We start from the raw sequence: 17,271 nt of genomic DNA, 5'->3' as shown, positions 1-17,271 counted from the left end.
TCAAAGCCAACGAGGCTGAGCAGATATGTTCACCCCAATAATGGAGCAATCCTTCTGGAGAAGTCTCCTAGTCAGCTTGGCTTTCTGACTGGGGAAACCACATGGGTCTCATCACAAAGATCCCATTGATCCAGGCGGTAATTGGGTCCAGGCTCACACAAGGTGGGTGAGAGTTTTGAAAAAAAAAATCTAAACTCAGCTCCCTGCGAAAGGGAAGAGGGACACTGGGAGATAAAGTGAAACCAGGCTGGGTCCCAGGGCTGCTAACAAATGCAAGTAGATTCTGATCTATTTTTGTATACAAAGTTGAAAGCCTGTCTAACATGACTTATAATGAAGCATGAGATTAGATGAGATGATGTGCATGTGTTGACTCAAGATCCTTTGTTCTGTGCTGCCTTATGATAACTGCTAAACAGAAGACTAGTCCTGGGAAGTAGTAGTTTATTGGCATCCATCACATGTTCCTGTGCAGAATACAGGTGTCTGCAGCACAACTTGACCTGCACAGTGATAGGTGGCTGGGGCATACAGGAACATCTTCCAGGCAGAGGAATAGCAATTTCTCCATGACAGCAAATATCTCAGAAAGTCCATTTGGAGCATGTCTTCAGAGATACAGAAAAAACTCAGAGGGTCCTAGTGTCATGCTGTAGTCTGCCAATCAGAAGAAGAGGATGTGATTTAAATGATAGCAGAGACATGTGTCAATCTTTGTAAAAGTCAAGGAAAGACTTGAAGACCATGGGTAAAAGTCAACTCTACCAAAACATAGCCCTCAAGATGGGAGCATGCACAAGGCTTCAGTCATTCATTTTTGACAGTGAGAAATTAAAATTCTCATCCTTTCTTTTGTCCTCTGGCTCACAAATGTGGGTTGCCTGCAGCTGCTTTGCATTCACAGGAAGGTTTGATTGGGTCTCCAGAGAACTGCTGAGAGGCTGCCTGAACTCTGGTCATAGCTGACAGTTTGGGGACGAAAGCACAGAATTGGAAATAGAGAGACTCCCTGCTGCCAGAAGTGCGCTGTGTTGTGAGCTCAGGCAGTTGGCTTACGGTTTCAGATAAATTCACCAGAACTGGAATAACTTCAATCCCCTACCTCTTAGGAGTGGCACAAAGGGAAAACAGATTGTGCAGAGACAGAAGAGGTTGAAAGAGCACACACAATCTTTCTACTCCATAGCGACAAACTCAAAGACAGGCCTACTTTTGTTTCAGCATCATGGAAGGAAGAAGCAATTAACATTGCCACAGTTCACAGCTGAAGTGTGTCCCCTGGCTCCAGACACTTTCATTTTCCTGGGAGGAAAACTTGTCTGGGTCTGGGTTATGTGTCCTATCTAGACAGACTGCAGAGAGTCATTGTACAGCCATCTTATCCCATGAGATGATTGGGGGTGGGGTGGGGAAGGGTGGGGTGGATTTGAAGTTTTAGGTGCAATATTTCTCACCTATAGGATGTGGGTGCTACATTTTCCCTGATCAAATGCCCCTACCTATTGGCTTGTCTGTCTTAATTCCTCGATGCAGTCTGGTTTCCGGACAGCAACAACTATGCCTTCAAAGCAGTGGGATCTAGCATCAGTACATTTCTCAGGGATTCTCCATATCTGCCTACTTAACAGTCATTTTTCAGCCTTTTGAGTCCATTGCATAAAGTGAACATTTTTTCAAAGGCTTAAAACTGAAATTGAAAAGATGATGAAATATGGAAACGTGATCAAGTTCAGTTGCAAACCTGTATTTTTTTCATTCACACAGATTTACCATTACCTCTTCCCAATTTTACTCTGGATAAAGATTTCTCTTGTCAAGAAATATCTCCTCTAATTCAGCAAATAGTATCTTCCAAGATAAGAACTATGCAGCTACCTAATGTCAGCCACATTCTTGGCTTTCACCAGCCTGTCTGCAAATAAATAAGTAAATAAATAGATATATAAAACACTGTATATAAAGAGACCCATCAACTTTTTCAAATTATAAACAACAACAAGAAAAATCAGTCTGACATATGGGACAGAGAGAAAATGAATTAAAATTATTCAGAAAAAGCTATTAGCTTCCATGCCTTTTCCTGATAGCTTGGTGGAATCACTTTGTGGGGTTTAAAAACATAAATATGGTGGGCTACATTCTATGAAGTATTGAAATATTTTCTGATTTTCTTCTCTTTTCAGCAAAATTCTAAAGCAGTTTTTTTGTTTGTTTGTTTGTTTGTTTGTTTATTTGTTTTTAATTTTAAACCAAGTGTACTGACAGTCCTGCATGGTTTGGAGAATAGACTTTTTTTATTGTGGCTCAAGAATAAGAGCATATTTCATATCCTAGCAGCTATCTGGATCATCGTCTTGGTGGGAGTGAGGTCATAAAAGGATTTGCAGCTGTGTCATAGCAGTGCCAGAGGGATTGTTGTGGTATTTTGCAAACAGAAAGGTAACCAAAAGCTTTGAAAAAGCATAGGAACTAGTTCAGACCAAAGACTGACCTAGACTAGTATCCTGTCTCCAGCAGTGTCCAAAGCCAGATGTGGAGGAAAGAGGCATATTTCTCTTGAATACTTTCCTAGTAACCAACAAAATGTAGTTCAGTAATTTCCTGGACCTTTGTAAGCAATATCCCCTGTTAAATTTTTTCTTTGAATTTGTGCAGTCCTTTCTTGAAACCTTGCAAACTAAACATGCATTCTATCATACTACCTTTCCCTGTTCCACAGTGTACCTCAGCTTAACTACACACTCAGTGAAGAGTTATTGTTTTGTTTTTGTTTGTTTGTTTGCTTTGTTTTTGTTTTGTTTTCTCATCTCATTTGATGTCTGTAGGTTGCTGTTACAGTGGAGATGGTGAATACTCATTCCTTATTAACTTTTCCCATTGTGCTTATTGCCTTACTAACAACTGTCATCAACAACTTCAGTCATCTTTGCCATAGAGATTGTATATTCATTTATTCCTTGAACAAAAACATTTGATCATTCTTGTTTTTCTCTCTACCTTTTCCATTTCTTTTATATCCTGGGGGGAGCACACTGTGCTCAAGGTGAGAGAATGAAGGTTATATGGTGGCATAAGGGCATTTTCTGTTTTGCTTTTTATTCCATCCCAAGTAATTCCTAACATTTGATTTACCATTTTGATCCACACAGAAAGTGAATTTATATTTTTACAGTTCTGTTAAAACCAAGATTCTGTGTCCATGTAGAAAGATACAGACCAGATCTGCTTATAGCAAAAATTATGCTGAAACGTTTTTCTCTGATATGAACCAGTTTGCTGATTTGTCTACATTGAATTGTATTAGCCATTTTCTTGCTTTATGCCTCAGGAAAAGCTATGATGGCTTTCTGTTTTTCTTTCTAATCGGGCTCTGTCTCTAACTTTTTAGAGAGGTTAGATATAATTGGCAGACTTTAATATCTTCCTGTTCACTCCCTTTTCTGGATCAGACACCCTAGTATAAATCCTTTTGGGCTCTCTTGTTTACCTTCTACCACTGTGAAAAATGACTATTAGTTCCTTCCACCTGATTTTATCTATTTTATTTAGACTATGCATGTATTATCTATCTCATCCTAAGGCTTCATGAGGGACCTCTGCTGATAGACGTTGCCACTATTTGATACCAAGTCAGGAGCTCCTTGACTGACTGCCCTGTGAAAAAAGCAATAAAATCACTTTGAGCTCAGACTCAGCCTCAGTTATCAGGACCTGTTAACACCTTCAGGAGCTCAGCAGGTTGGTAGCTTTCAGTTCAGTGAATGGATGAGGAGATCTCTGTGCCCACTCTCCCTGATGAAAATTATTCCTTTCAGTCCCAGGCACAGTCAGACACACAACTCCAACAGGTGTAGCCAGGCACATTCCTCACCCTGTAAGGTTTCTTGCAGGGAGATTTTCTTAGCTTATTACTGACCTCCCAGCCCCCCCATTATCTGTCAGCCAAACTCCTGAGGTATCTCTATCATCCACACTCCCCTTCCACCTTTAACCTCTTGCAATTGTAAATGTTGATTAACTTGACACACAGTGTAGCTCCTGTTCCCAGCACTCACTATAGCAAAACGAGAGTTGTTCCCTCTCTCTGTGCTCTGTGAGCTCTTGAAGAATTTTTCACCCACAAGGCAATTGCTTGTGGCAAATTTAACATATTTGGACAAGTGTTAACTGGAATAACTGTGTCACCCTTCTGTTAGATCATGGAGATGTGTTTAAGGCAGAGAAGTAGGGGCACACTTTGTTGTAGTGAACCCAGGTGCTATATTTTCAGAAAAAAAAAAAAAAAAAAAAATTAAATCAGAGTTAGAAAGATGTATCACTTAGTTCCTGAGAATATTTACCTGTCATAGAATTATCTGAACTACTTGACTGAAAAACTTTTAGCCATAGCAGCACACACAATAAAGTTATGTCCTCAGGTAGTCCTTTTTATGTTCTTTTATGCCCTTTTGCTTTCTTTCCTCTCTGAGTGACATTGAAAACAACCGTTCCTAGAGGTAAGTTACTTATACTATCTGGAAACCAGAATTAACTGTTTTACATGTCTTTAACCTAGCCATTCTAGAGATAATGCCCACTAGAGTCAAGTTTGAATTAAAATGAGGGCAAACGTGGATGGGAGTTGGACATTAGGCGAGCAACTTCCCATGACATCCACTTCCAGTTCAGAAATAAAATTGCCACAATCTTGTTAAGACATTGGTGAATTTGAGTGAACATAAGATGAAATAAATTATCTTTATATTTAGCTGTCACACCATGGCCAGACTAATATTATCGGGATCATTACAGTACGTGACCAAAAAGAAGAACTTCTGATATTCCTTTGATACTGGCAGACATTTCCACTTTAATGCTTCCACTCTTTTTTTTTTTTTTTTTTTTGCCTACAATACTTACTCACTTGTTTCAGGTTGTCTGAAGTCTTCACCACTTTCAGGCACAAGTACAGTGCCCATAAAGTGACACCCTATGACTTCAGCTGCTCCCACAGCTGAAAATAGGAATAGAAGAATTACCTTTGCGTGGGAGCAGCATTCCCTTGCAAAAATAAGATAGAATTTCATGATGCTTTGGCCCAGAAGAGCTTCTCTTCATGGGACTGATGGTGACACCCACACTCATTAGATAGCAGTCTGCTCTTTTATTGTTTCCCTTTGTCTTTCAGTAACGTGAAACACTTTAAGGAAGAACTCTGGTTTAGCTCTTCAGGTTGCCAATTAAAAAGGTCTTTTTGCATCTTGCTTCATTGTTTAGGAAATGTGTCTCTAAAAGCAAAAAAGTTTCTTGGGACTAACATATGCTGAAGAAGAAATTCTGCTAATATTTTCCTCTGACACATGGCTGCAGAAAGGTCTGCATCTGGTTATTTTTTTAATATATCATGACAGGTCCCTGTAGGTCCCAGTACAAATTTCCCAGTCCCTATTTTCTCCTCCACCCCATCCCATTTAGCTGTAATGAAGCAATCTTTCAGACAGAAATGACGACATGACACCTGTGAAAATACAAGATCATAAATACCATGATGTCATCTTAAATCTTCACTTCTTAAATAAAATTAAGAAAATTGCAGTGTCTTTATTTCACACTGCATATTGCCCACATGGCAATCTAGAGAGAGAGAGGGTGTTGAGACAGTAAGAAAAGCAGCACGTGCACTGCAGAAAGCTGAAACCTCTGCCAGCAGAGCTGAGCTGTGTGTCACTGCTAAACCACCACACAGCCTCTGAAGTCTGGGTTCCCATTTAGTTCAGTCGACCTTGGTTGGAGTCCCAAATGCACAACCTAGAGCAGCGTCTTGTGTATATGTTACATTTTCCCTTTGGTTTGGAGGCTCCTGCAGCTGACCTGCATGCAGTCAAGACTGCAGAGATGCCCCTTTCTGATTCAACTTTTGAACAAGGGGCTCCAAACGCCAAACTTGAGCCTTTGCCTGGCCTGCATGTGTTTTCTTGCCCTGTGGAAGTGACTTGGAGACCTGGGAGCTGCACTCAAGCTTTCTCCTCATTTACAGCCTCTCATACCAAGGCTCCAAGAATTTCAGCAGAAACCAGAGGCATTTGGGGCCAGGATTTCAAAGGGAGAGGGCTGTGTTTGTGCACACAATATTTGAATGCACACTTGTTGCATGCTTAATCCTCCTCACGTGCAGGAGAAAATGGGCAGATTTGCATTTGTAAGATAGCCCTTGCATGCCCGGGAGCTCATTCGGCAGCGGCTGCCATCTCCCACTTTGTGTGTGCTGGGGGATTGCGCTTGTCCCTTTTGCTGGCAGAATGGGCGAGCGCAAGGCCCGAGGAGGAATAAATTAGACTTTAATCTTTGGTGACCTGCCCTCATGCTTTTTCTAGCCAACTGGGCCCTTGTTTCTATGGTCTGCTGAGGCTTTGGCGCCCTCGCCCATGCATGGCTTCTCTGTGCCGACGTGAAGGCTGGGGGCAGCTCAGTCCTTCCTCTCACCTCAAAGGCCTGGGTTGGAGGAGCATCTCAGGAGGCAACCCACCTTTGCCCTAAGTACCCAGGGCAGGATTTTCTGCAGGTGAGGTTTAAATACACGATATCAAACCTCAGGGCTCACCTCAGTGTGAGGTGCTTTTGCCACAAAAGTGCACTGCTCTACACTGAATGAACAAGCTAGCAAGAGAAACAATTAACATAAGAGGAAGGAAAGAGGGCACAGTGTGCCAAAACCATTGGCATTGTCTGTCTGGGACAATTCAACTGACTTTGTGCCCTTTGTGTCTTCCTACTGTATGGCTTTCATGTAAATCTTCCTGCTCCATTCCCCACAGAGACATTCACATACTGGTTCATAGGTCCCCTGCTCTTTTCTCAGTAAAGGCAGGGTGTGTGTCAGTCCCAGAGTTTTTCTTTCATCCTGCTGCTAGGGAGCTCTGAAAAGATTAGCAAACCCTACCAACCCATCCTCAGCTGTGTTAGCCCACAGGGAGGGGATGCCACAAGGGGTGATATCTGAGGGAGATAGTTATCTCTGTGACAGTGTGAAGTTTAAAAATATACCAACTATAGCAAAATCTCCCTCATTCTTTTATTGGCTGAAGCAAAAATATTATACTTTGAGGATAACTGATAGATTGTCAGACTTGTGCCCTTTAAAGGGTTAAAAAGGCCAGAGGCAGTGTGAGAAAGCTTTTTTTCACAACATTTCTAACAAGCTGAACAAAATCCAGGCCTTCTTTAATGAGCACATATTTTATACAAATAAGCTCAAACGAGCTTACCCATCTCTAATTAAACTAGAAAGGAAGCATTTGTCCTAATTGGACTGCATAACTGAAGAATTAATTGTGTGGCTGCTTAGAATTGCAATCTTACGGCCCAGTTCACAGAAAATACCTTCATGGTAGGACACACTATATGCAAGTTTGCTCATGTCTTTTTACCAACACATAAGCCCATGTGTGATTTTGAAGCTTTTTTTTTTTTTTTTTTTTTTTTAAACAAAGATTGTTCACATAGACATACTTGGGCCTTAGCAGAGGTTAAGTACAGTATTTCAATATTCTAATTAGGCCATGGATAATAGTTCTCTATCTCTAGTAATTAGGGACTCAGTTAATTCCTAGAGTGAAAATGCCGTGCTAACTTATTTACAAATATCAAAAGGGCGACTATTCCATTGACTTGTCTAGATCTACAGAAACAAAAACCATGGCATGGGAATTCATATTTCTGTCCACTCAGGCCTCTGCATGACACCACAAGCAGTTCAGGAGCTGTCGGCGCAACATCTGCTGCATTCAGAGGGCATTCATTAACACAGGGCTTCCAAGCAGAGGAGGAACATTGCTAAATGGCTTCTCCCTGTTAATCCCACAAGTCTCTCCTGCTTCATTTACCAACCGGAGCAAGTTTCAACTGCTGACCATGCTACACAGCCAACCCTGCTGTGAAAGAGAAATGAAATGCACTCCGCCCTGAGTGCTGCCGGCAGGACTGTCAGCACAGCAGCTCCTGCTCCAAGATCTCTTTAGGTGATACATGAGACAGAGCGTAGCACTGCTGTCAGGCACAAGCTGAGGCATGCGGCAGGTTGGCACCCATAGGAATCTCGCTTTGGCTTGCAAACTAAATATCTTTTATAGGACCCCAACCTGAAATGTTGCCTTTCTTTGGCCAAACTCATCTGACTTTGGTTTAGTTCTTCTAAAGCAGTGCTTTCAAAGTACCTTAAGTGATTTAGGTGGTAGGCTGCCTTATGAACTTTGCTGTGAATGAGATGTTGAATTCCTTCAAAAGGCCTTTGAAATTCCCAGGCGTTATTGAGAAACTGTGGTTGCGAAAACACCACCTTGAAGGTTTCACATGCTCCAGCACTAGCAACAATATAGGGCTAATGTGAATTTTGTCTTGGCAGGGACTGAGTATAATGCAGCCTTGAAGATTTGGCTATGTATGAATGTGAACAATGGAGAATAAACTATGAAGCGTCGAGTGATAAAGAGTACTGTTGGTCTGCAGCATTGGCAATAAATATGTGTTATATTAACTGCTCATCTTTTGATTCCATTTGATCTTTCAACACATAGGAAGTTTATTTGTTAAACTCATTTCTTCTTCCTGTATCAGGTTTTCATTTAAAAGTTCCAAAAGCATCTATCTATCTTTTTCTTATTTAGAGCCTTTTATTGCTTAAGTCATGCCTGTTTTCATTTATTTTCCAAGATGTACATGAAATGGACAGAAAAGCATAGGATCTTCCTAAATTAGAGCCAGTAAATAGAAATGCAGACCTGCGTATGATACAAGACAAAATTAAAGACCTTTAAAAAATAATCTGTATCATACAGTCACTGCTGCAAACTTTATGGACAAAATTTAGACAGGAAATTCACAGAAACTGATGGAATTTTTCCTTTTTGGCCCAGAACAAACCCTCAACTTTAATAACAAGGTGGGTCAGGTATGTCAAAGGTATGTGTGCATTTTTCCATATGTCCTAAATTAAAGTGAAGGATCATGAACTATAAGCACTAGAACAAGAGCTATAAGCGTACTTCTCATGGGTGAAATTCTGCTTTTATCATCATAGGACACCACATCTAAAACACCAGGGCTGAGACTCCCTTCAGTCCTGGTCCATGCTAAGAAGAGATCTGAATCCACATCAGCCATCCATCCTGTGGTCAGTTTTCCCTAGCCAGGACCTAGCTACTAACACATGCCGCTAAGTGTGGCTGCTATACTGCTGGGATACAGCCAGAGGTAGCAGCCTGTCCACTCCTCATTTAAACTAAGTCTTTATAGTGAATCTCCAATGAATGTACCAAACAGCAGTTTTTCTTTGCATTTAGTAACAGAATCTTGAAGTTTAACACCCTCGTCTAAGGTTCTGTAGTCTTCAGTGAGTCACTGTTAACTAAAAATTTCTGATGGCATTTTGGAGAAGGAAATAAAACAGAAAAACAGGCTCAGATCTTCCTTGCTTCTAGATGATTCAATCATATTGATTCAAGTCCAGAACTTTAGATAAATGCATGAAGAGGGTGAATGCACCTCTTTCTGTCAGGTAAAGCAGTACAAAACATCAAATCTACCTTCTACTATTTTCACAAAATATAAGAAATTCTGAAGCTGTTGTGTTAAAAAGTGTTTATTTTTAAGCTGCGTGGACAGTGCAATCAGGGGCCTGTGGAGGATTATCATACTGTCTTTAATCTGCACAACTGCCCATAGTATGTGGCCACAATAATGAAAAATACGTCTCTGTGTAAAGTATCAGTCAAAACATGAGCCTTCTATTCGGTGTGAAAGAGCTCAATGGTTGCAGTCCAGTCTGTGACTTCAATGAAGAGTGTAATTCCTGTTTGGTCTTCTGTGGGAAATAGGTCTCTCTGCCAAAACCTTGACACATTATCTAGTGCAGTTGGCCAGTCTGCTGCAGGAAGAGGAGCCTGCAGCAGTTCAGAGACCAAACTGGCTCACAGCGATAGGGAAGACAATTACTCTCTTGAGAAAAGTCTGGTCTTTGCCTGGCAGCATGTTCGTACTATATGAGCCCTCTCAGTAGAGGAAATAATTCTTTTCTGAATTTAAGGGAATGTCTGTTAAGAATTTATATTTTTATCCATGGGAGAGATTCATTGCACTGTTAGGTACCAGACAAAAGGGGTACTTCTTAGCCAACACTTTCCATGTACATAGGCAACCATGATATTCAGTGTTTTTAATTTAGTTGCTTCAAATTATTGTGTAGCATTAGTCATTGCTTTCCCAATCCAGTCTGTATATCTTGGCCGGTAGTCCATCTATCTCACCACAGGAATGAAGAGTTAAAATCTGCCATCATTCACACTGGTGTAAATGCTGAGAAAGTACTTGAGGCCAGTAGAGTCATACTGGATTTATGCAGATGTAAGTGACAGCAGAAGTATTAACTGCCTATTTAATACCAGCAAAATTTTATGTCCTTTTTTATTATTCAGGCTCTGGTTCTCAATTCTTTGCATTGAACAAGTTAAAACAATATTTGACACATTCTTAAACAGCAGGGTATAATTTATGACAATCCAGGTAGAGAAAAATTACAAGAGAAAGGAATCAATTAGTTAGACTGTGAGGGCATAGAGAGCCACTGATAGGATACACAAAGCCAAAAAGGAAAAGGAAAAAAGTCCCAGGGACAAATACAGGAAGGTCTTGCTTCTTGATGAAACTCATCTTTCTTTTTCAGTTGACAAATGATCATAAATTCAGCGGTGCTAAAGCACCTGCCTCTCTCAAGGTCTAGTGACAGAGGCAGCATATGTTGACTCTAAGGGTGCCTGAAGGTAGAACAGGCCCGGACTATTTTGGGAATAGGCGATTGACACTGATTTATGCCTGGTATGACAGATACAGCAGAGAAGAGAGACTTCTTGTTAAAAGGAGTCTCCTATGGAACAGCATGTTCTGTGTAACCCTCTCATGCAAGAGAGCTTGGGGATAGAGTGTGTGCAATCAAAACGCAGCTGCAGGCAACATATGTAATCAGTGAAGGCATTTTGAGCATGGGCCAATCTTGGGAAAGCTGTAGGTGATATTTTCTCTGCATATAGATGAGGTCTGCCAGTGATAACTTGTGTCTTGAACCAATTTCCTGTTCAGAAATTGTACTCAGAAATTGTTCAGAAATCATAGATTGTGTCTGGAACAGCACCTTCTCATGAAAAGATGCTTAAAATTAGGATTGTGGGGACAGAAAGAATATTTCTTCACATGGTTTTTGATTTTCTACTGTAATGAGAACTTGAGTTCACTAGGCAAGACCTTCTGGAGCGAATGTAAATCATTAAATCTCTACTGATTACGTTTGGGCTGTGCCTTTTTCATACCTATGGAGAATTTGCCTGTGCCTCCTTAGAAAATAAAATTTTCTCAGTTTAGTGCTGCAGCTAATACAAAAACCTGGATATAGGACTAAGCTCATTGGGTGCATCACCTTGGCCAGGCACACCTTGAAAAGTTGACTGAAGAAAGGACCCTGACATGGCTTAGAAAGCCATCAGTCTCTCCTCTAACACACACTGGAAGTACTGTTTCTCTTCCTTTGCATCTCCCTGTTTTTCTCCTGTGAATCTGCACAGTTATTTCTAATCATCAAAGTGTCCTACAGCTCAAAGTAATAGAGACAAAGTCTCCAATTGTTCAGCTTAATGGCATGATCCCACTGCTCAGTTGGATCTTGCCAAATTGCCTCCTTTACTGTGATGAAGTTTACAAGAAAGATCTTGCAACAACATGTCAACAGGGCAGCCTCTTTCCTGTACAGTATAATTAGAAAGTCTTTGTTTGGTTTGCTGATGTCCCAGTCAGAGAAAACCTTCCTAACAAGCTTGTGCTTGGTTAGTATTTCAGACTGTACTATTGGAAAAAGGCAGAATACAAACTGGGGGAAGGAAAAACAAAAACAATCAAAAAAATAAAAGCAAAAAAAAAAAATAAAGACAGAGGAAATGTTGTACAGTCAGATGGTTTAAGAAAAGAAAGAAAAGATCAGATCAGCAGAACCAAAGCTCAACTTCATGTTGAGACAAACTTTAAAATGACTTGAAAATTTTAATTAATATTTTTTCATTAGCCTAGCTTTGAAAAACTCAAAAATGGCTATAAATTAAATATAAGTTTAAATTTAAATATAAATTTAAATTACTTTTCCAGGAATAGCAGAAAAAATAAAACTAATCATTTAGCCTGGTTTCCTATGAGTACAATATTCAAGTAATCACATTTTGTGAGTGTTCATAAATAAGCGTTAGGAAAATATGTGACTGGTTAAAGGAGGTAGACTCTATAATGCCTGAAGGTTAATAAATTTTCAGAGCTTCTTCATGGAAGCTCAACTTCAGGGCACAAAGTCAGAACAAAGCCCCCTGAGGTAATTTTTTTCTTCTTTTGCTAAAATGAAAATTAGAAGAAAGGGCAAATCATAATTTGATTAAGCAATATGATGCAACTGTTTGAATCAAAAGCACAGCTAGATGAAATACATCCTTTATTATGCCAGGGTTACCTTCTAATTTGCATTTCTATCATGTGGTACACAGAACCAGAAAAGACAAAAAAAAAAAAAAAAAAGTCAAATATTTAACATCTGAGTCCTCTTCTGAAGGGACTACTTGTCTAGAATATAATAGTACTCCTATATTCTAGCTATGTTGGTTGAAATGAAATGGATAGATGGGAGAAGAGAAGGTTCTGGGGAGACCTTATAGGGGCCTTCCAGTACCTAAAGAAGGCTACAGGAGAGATGGGAAGGGACTCTTTGTCAGGGATTGTATTGGAGTAATGGTTTAAAACTAAGAGAGGGCAGATTTACATTAGATATAACGAAGAAACTCTTTACTCTAAGGATGATGAGGCACTGGAACAAGTTACCCAGAGAAGCTGTGGATGCCCCATACCTGAAGGTGTCCAAGTTGGATGGGGTTTGGGGCAAACTGGCCTAGTTGGGAGATGTCAGTAAGATAAGGTGAACTGCTTTGGAATCTCTGATGGCAAAGAGAACAGCTCCTGTTCTGTTGCACTACATAAGCTATAAACATAAACAACAACAACATAAACAACAACAAGGTCACTTCTTCAAAAAAAGAAGACAAAAGGTAACACAGATATGACAAAACAAATGATGATAAGGCAAAGGTTAGCAGCTGTCATGCTGCCTACAACTTTCACAATTGTTACAGAAATTGTAAAGTTTGTGTTTCCATTTTTGATTTGACTTTTACAATAGGAACTCTAGATAAACTCTCATCCTAGAGTGAAAGAAAACCACCAAATTTAATGGCATTTCAAGTCATTTATCCAGTCTGGCAAGCTTGTAAAAAGGAAAAGACATCTGTATGTCCCATAATTTGCCAAAATGGTATTGTCCCAAGATCCTTTGCAGAAAGAGCTACAAATCATAGAATCCCTTATTGTGAACACAATGTATGAAAGGCAAATGCCTCCAGCACAGATATTGGCACTTCTTCTTAGTGATAATGACATCGTTAGAAATAACGACATTACAGTGAGAGCTTTACTCGATTAACAGCATAAGAATCACCAGTTTTGCCTTATATCATTAAAATAACATACTTTTTTTCAAATATTTTGACATACATCTCACTCTGAAACATAATGTTGTGAGGACAGGACTGCTTAAATAGAAATTCTTCAATTTTTATTCAAATTAACAAGACAATTCTGAATTAGTTGCAGTAGGAGAAAAAAAAATAAATCAAATTACGATCTTGGATTTTTAAGACCTTATCCAAGAGGAATTAATTTGACACTCTCCTACCTTCGTTTTACTAGACAATTTTTGTGCATCCACTGTTACATTAGGAATCAAGCTTGACAATAACAGCAGAACTTAGATAATGATTTTACCTCATCTCATTTTCAGCAAAACATTTTCTTCCTGGTCTTCTCTACTCCCCATCCTGAAGTGATCTTTCCCTTCACCTCTTCCTCTTAATGCTCCTTTTCACGTTATTTTCATAATGAATGTCCCCTCCTATTTCTTGTCTTTTTGGAAAAAAAAATGTCCTTCTTCCATAGTTTCCTTATGGCCTTTATTTTTTGGTCTTTATTTATTCTGGTATTTGCCAAAATTTACCAGTTGCCTCTTTCTCCTTGCCACAGGAAGAGAGCTAGAGTGAAAAAGACTTCGGTTACGGAGTGATGTTGTATGGGTGGTGTAGCTTCCTTTGGCATCTTGAGCAACAAATATCAGACAGAAAAAGATAGTGAGCAGATAAAGTACCACTGCACTCTGCCCCCATGAGATATGTGGAAGAGAGTTCTAAACTGACAGAGTTTCTGGGAAAATTACTCAGGAAGGGCTCCTAACTTCAGTTGTCTGTCAGTTTCCCTCTTAGTGAAGATCATGCTGAGAAGTGCTATAGGGACACCAAAACCAGGAATGTCAGCTCATCTCCCCACCTCTCTCCTGAGGCCTTCTTGTGCTTTTGCCAATACCTGACTCATTAATGATCCATTTCATGGGCAGCCCTAAAGCCAGAATCCCATGGAAATGCCACATATCTGATTGGCGGTCCTGCTCACCTGAATAAGCAGATTTTTAACTCTAATGCTCTCTGTTCCAAGTCACTTCTTACTCTTAAAAATGTGGCTATACAAGTCAGATCTGGATCATCTTATTTTTCCAAATATATGCACTAAAATTAATGGAGCTACTAGTCTGCTGGAGACTTTCAGATGAGAATGAGGGTACTTCTTCCAGACTAACTCACATTGAGCTTGTTCATTATGACAAAGTTGTACTCACAGAAATGCCACAGGTAGTTAAATCAATAGTCCATCTAATCTGCTTCTCCATCTCTGATAGTGGCTGATTACCATTACTTAAGAAAGAAATTAAGGACAGGGCAAGAACACACAGCTGAATGGTACAGGTGGTACAGTTCAGTTCCTAACATGATGATATACTTAAAATAAGATATTTAATTAGGAACCATTAAAGAGTTCCAGACAGAGCCCAGTGTATTCTCTAGTACTGTGAGACAATTTATAGCATGGTCCTTGCTAGATATGTTCTAGCACTTCCACACCATGGGGTTTATTCAGTGGGACTTCAGCTGCTAGAGCTAAGATTATTATGTGAGTCCTGCATTAGATTAGCTGTATGCCACCATAGAGATACAAACCTTTAGTTAAAATGGAGAAGCAGTGCACATATTTCAACAGCTTCCAATTTAGATGTTGACAGTGTAACTGTTCTTTGAAAAGATGAAAGTATATCTTTAGATTCAGCCACGTCAAACAAAGCAGAGCACAAATCCTTTGATGCTTAGTGAATGCATGGGGCCAAATGTAGTTTTCATCCAAACTTTTTAAACTTTATTGTTCTCAGTATGTTCACATAAACATCATTAAAACCAAAACTTCCTCTCAAAACTGATGTGTAATAAAACCTTAGTCAGTGTACATCCATATTGGTAATGTATATGCTGATTAATATCTTTTCTCTAGTGTATCTGGTTGGAGAAATATTGTACATATTGACTCTTTTACAAGTCAAACACCTTTGTGATTATTTCTGAAAGCCCTGGATAATGCTGATGAATCAAAAGCTCCTGTTGGAATTTTACAGGAAAACACCAACATTGGTATTCTTTGTCTTTAAGTCCTGCTAACATCAATAGTTGCCTTGTCTATGAAATGATTCAAGATCATTGTCCAAAGAATACCCCTGGTAATGACAGATCATAGAAAGTAGAAAGGAGCACACAGTACCTTGTCTTTTTAGTGTCTGCTCTCTGCCATGCTTTGGAATCTGAAATAATTAAGATGAATAAAGCATATCTTGCTTCCTAAAACATTTTTAGTGTTTGTGGGGGTGATTCTTCTCAAGAGACTGCTACCTCTGTCACAAGTTCAGCAGAGCTCAGTCAGTGTAAGGTTACTTACACAGGCTGAATCAGTATTTATGTTGCTGGCAGTCATCTGGTTCAGTACATTTTCCACAACCAAAGCAGCTTAAAAAGACAATGAAGTGGAATGAACCTCTGGTAGTTCATCCACTGACGTTTCATTGTATATTCTGTCAGAGACAAAAAGATGAATGGAAGGAATTGCTAATGCTGCATATTTTCAGGCAACCAATAAATAAGTCGATTAACTCATTGTGCCTGAGGTAATTTCTCTAGAAGGTTTAGTTGCCAAAGTTTATAGCAATTGCAGAATGGAAAGAACAGAACCAAGCAGAATAATTCTGTCATAACTCACGGAAAGCACAGAGCAGAATTGTTACACACATACATTTGCAGATGTATTTGGGGCTATTTTCCATTTTGAAACATGCTTATAATATTTAAAAGAAGAAAAAAAAAAAAAAAAAAGAGTTTGAACAATGTCAGTGCTAATTTTTAGTTGAATTTGGTTTTGACATTGAGACTTTCTGAGCTGACTGTTCTGCAACAACTCAGACAAGCAGTCAGACTGAGTTTTCTTACCCTGCATCACAATGGGGCATGATGGTTGCTGTGAGATTTCTCCAGTGAGGTTGCCTCTGTGGTATTAGCAGATATATGTGCCACTAGCTGTGATGTATGTGGGATGTCAAGAACAATATAGACATCCTTAGAGGGCTATTAAAATTTAGGTATCTTTTAACAAGATCAAGAACAGTGGGAGAGGGTGATGTTTGGCTGTTATTTGCCCTCACTCTGTCTGACATCTTAAGCAGAGCTTATGAACAATATCTTTAGAGTTTCAGGCAGAATTTTTTGTCTCCTGGAAGAAAAGCATATTGAAACACCTCTGACAATACTATAAAAATAAAGAAATGTCCTATTCTAATTCATCATAATGAGTGTTTTACAAAGAGATGTGATAAAAACATCTCCCTTAGCCTGTGATAAACCTTACATCAAGAGGTGTGTGTCCATTCAAGGAAAGAGATTAAAAGATTTTGCTCTTTATGCATAGTTTTCCTCATCTAAGCATGACTCCTTATAGCTGTAGCAAAGAAAGAAGATAATGGAATTTTGCTAACAATGTTAAATGCATAAGTAGGTCAAGGTCAGAAGGGTCAAATATAGAATCACTGATATCATAGAATCATTTAGATTGGAAAAGACCTCCAAGATCATCTAGTCCGACCTTTAACCCAGCATTGCCAAGTCCACCATCATACCATGTCACTAAACTCTACATCCACATTTGTTTTAAAGACTTCTAGCTATGGTGACTCAACCACATCCCTGGTCAGCCTGTTCTAATACTTCACAACCCTTCCAGTAAAGAAAATTTTATTGATAT

This window comes from Aythya fuligula, chromosome Z (genome assembly GCF_009819795.1).
Source record: "Aythya fuligula isolate bAytFul2 chromosome Z, bAytFul2.pri, whole genome shotgun sequence".
Taxonomy (NCBI): Eukaryota; Metazoa; Chordata; class Aves; order Anseriformes; family Anatidae; genus Aythya; species Aythya fuligula.
This window is presented reverse-complemented; position numbering follows the sequence as displayed.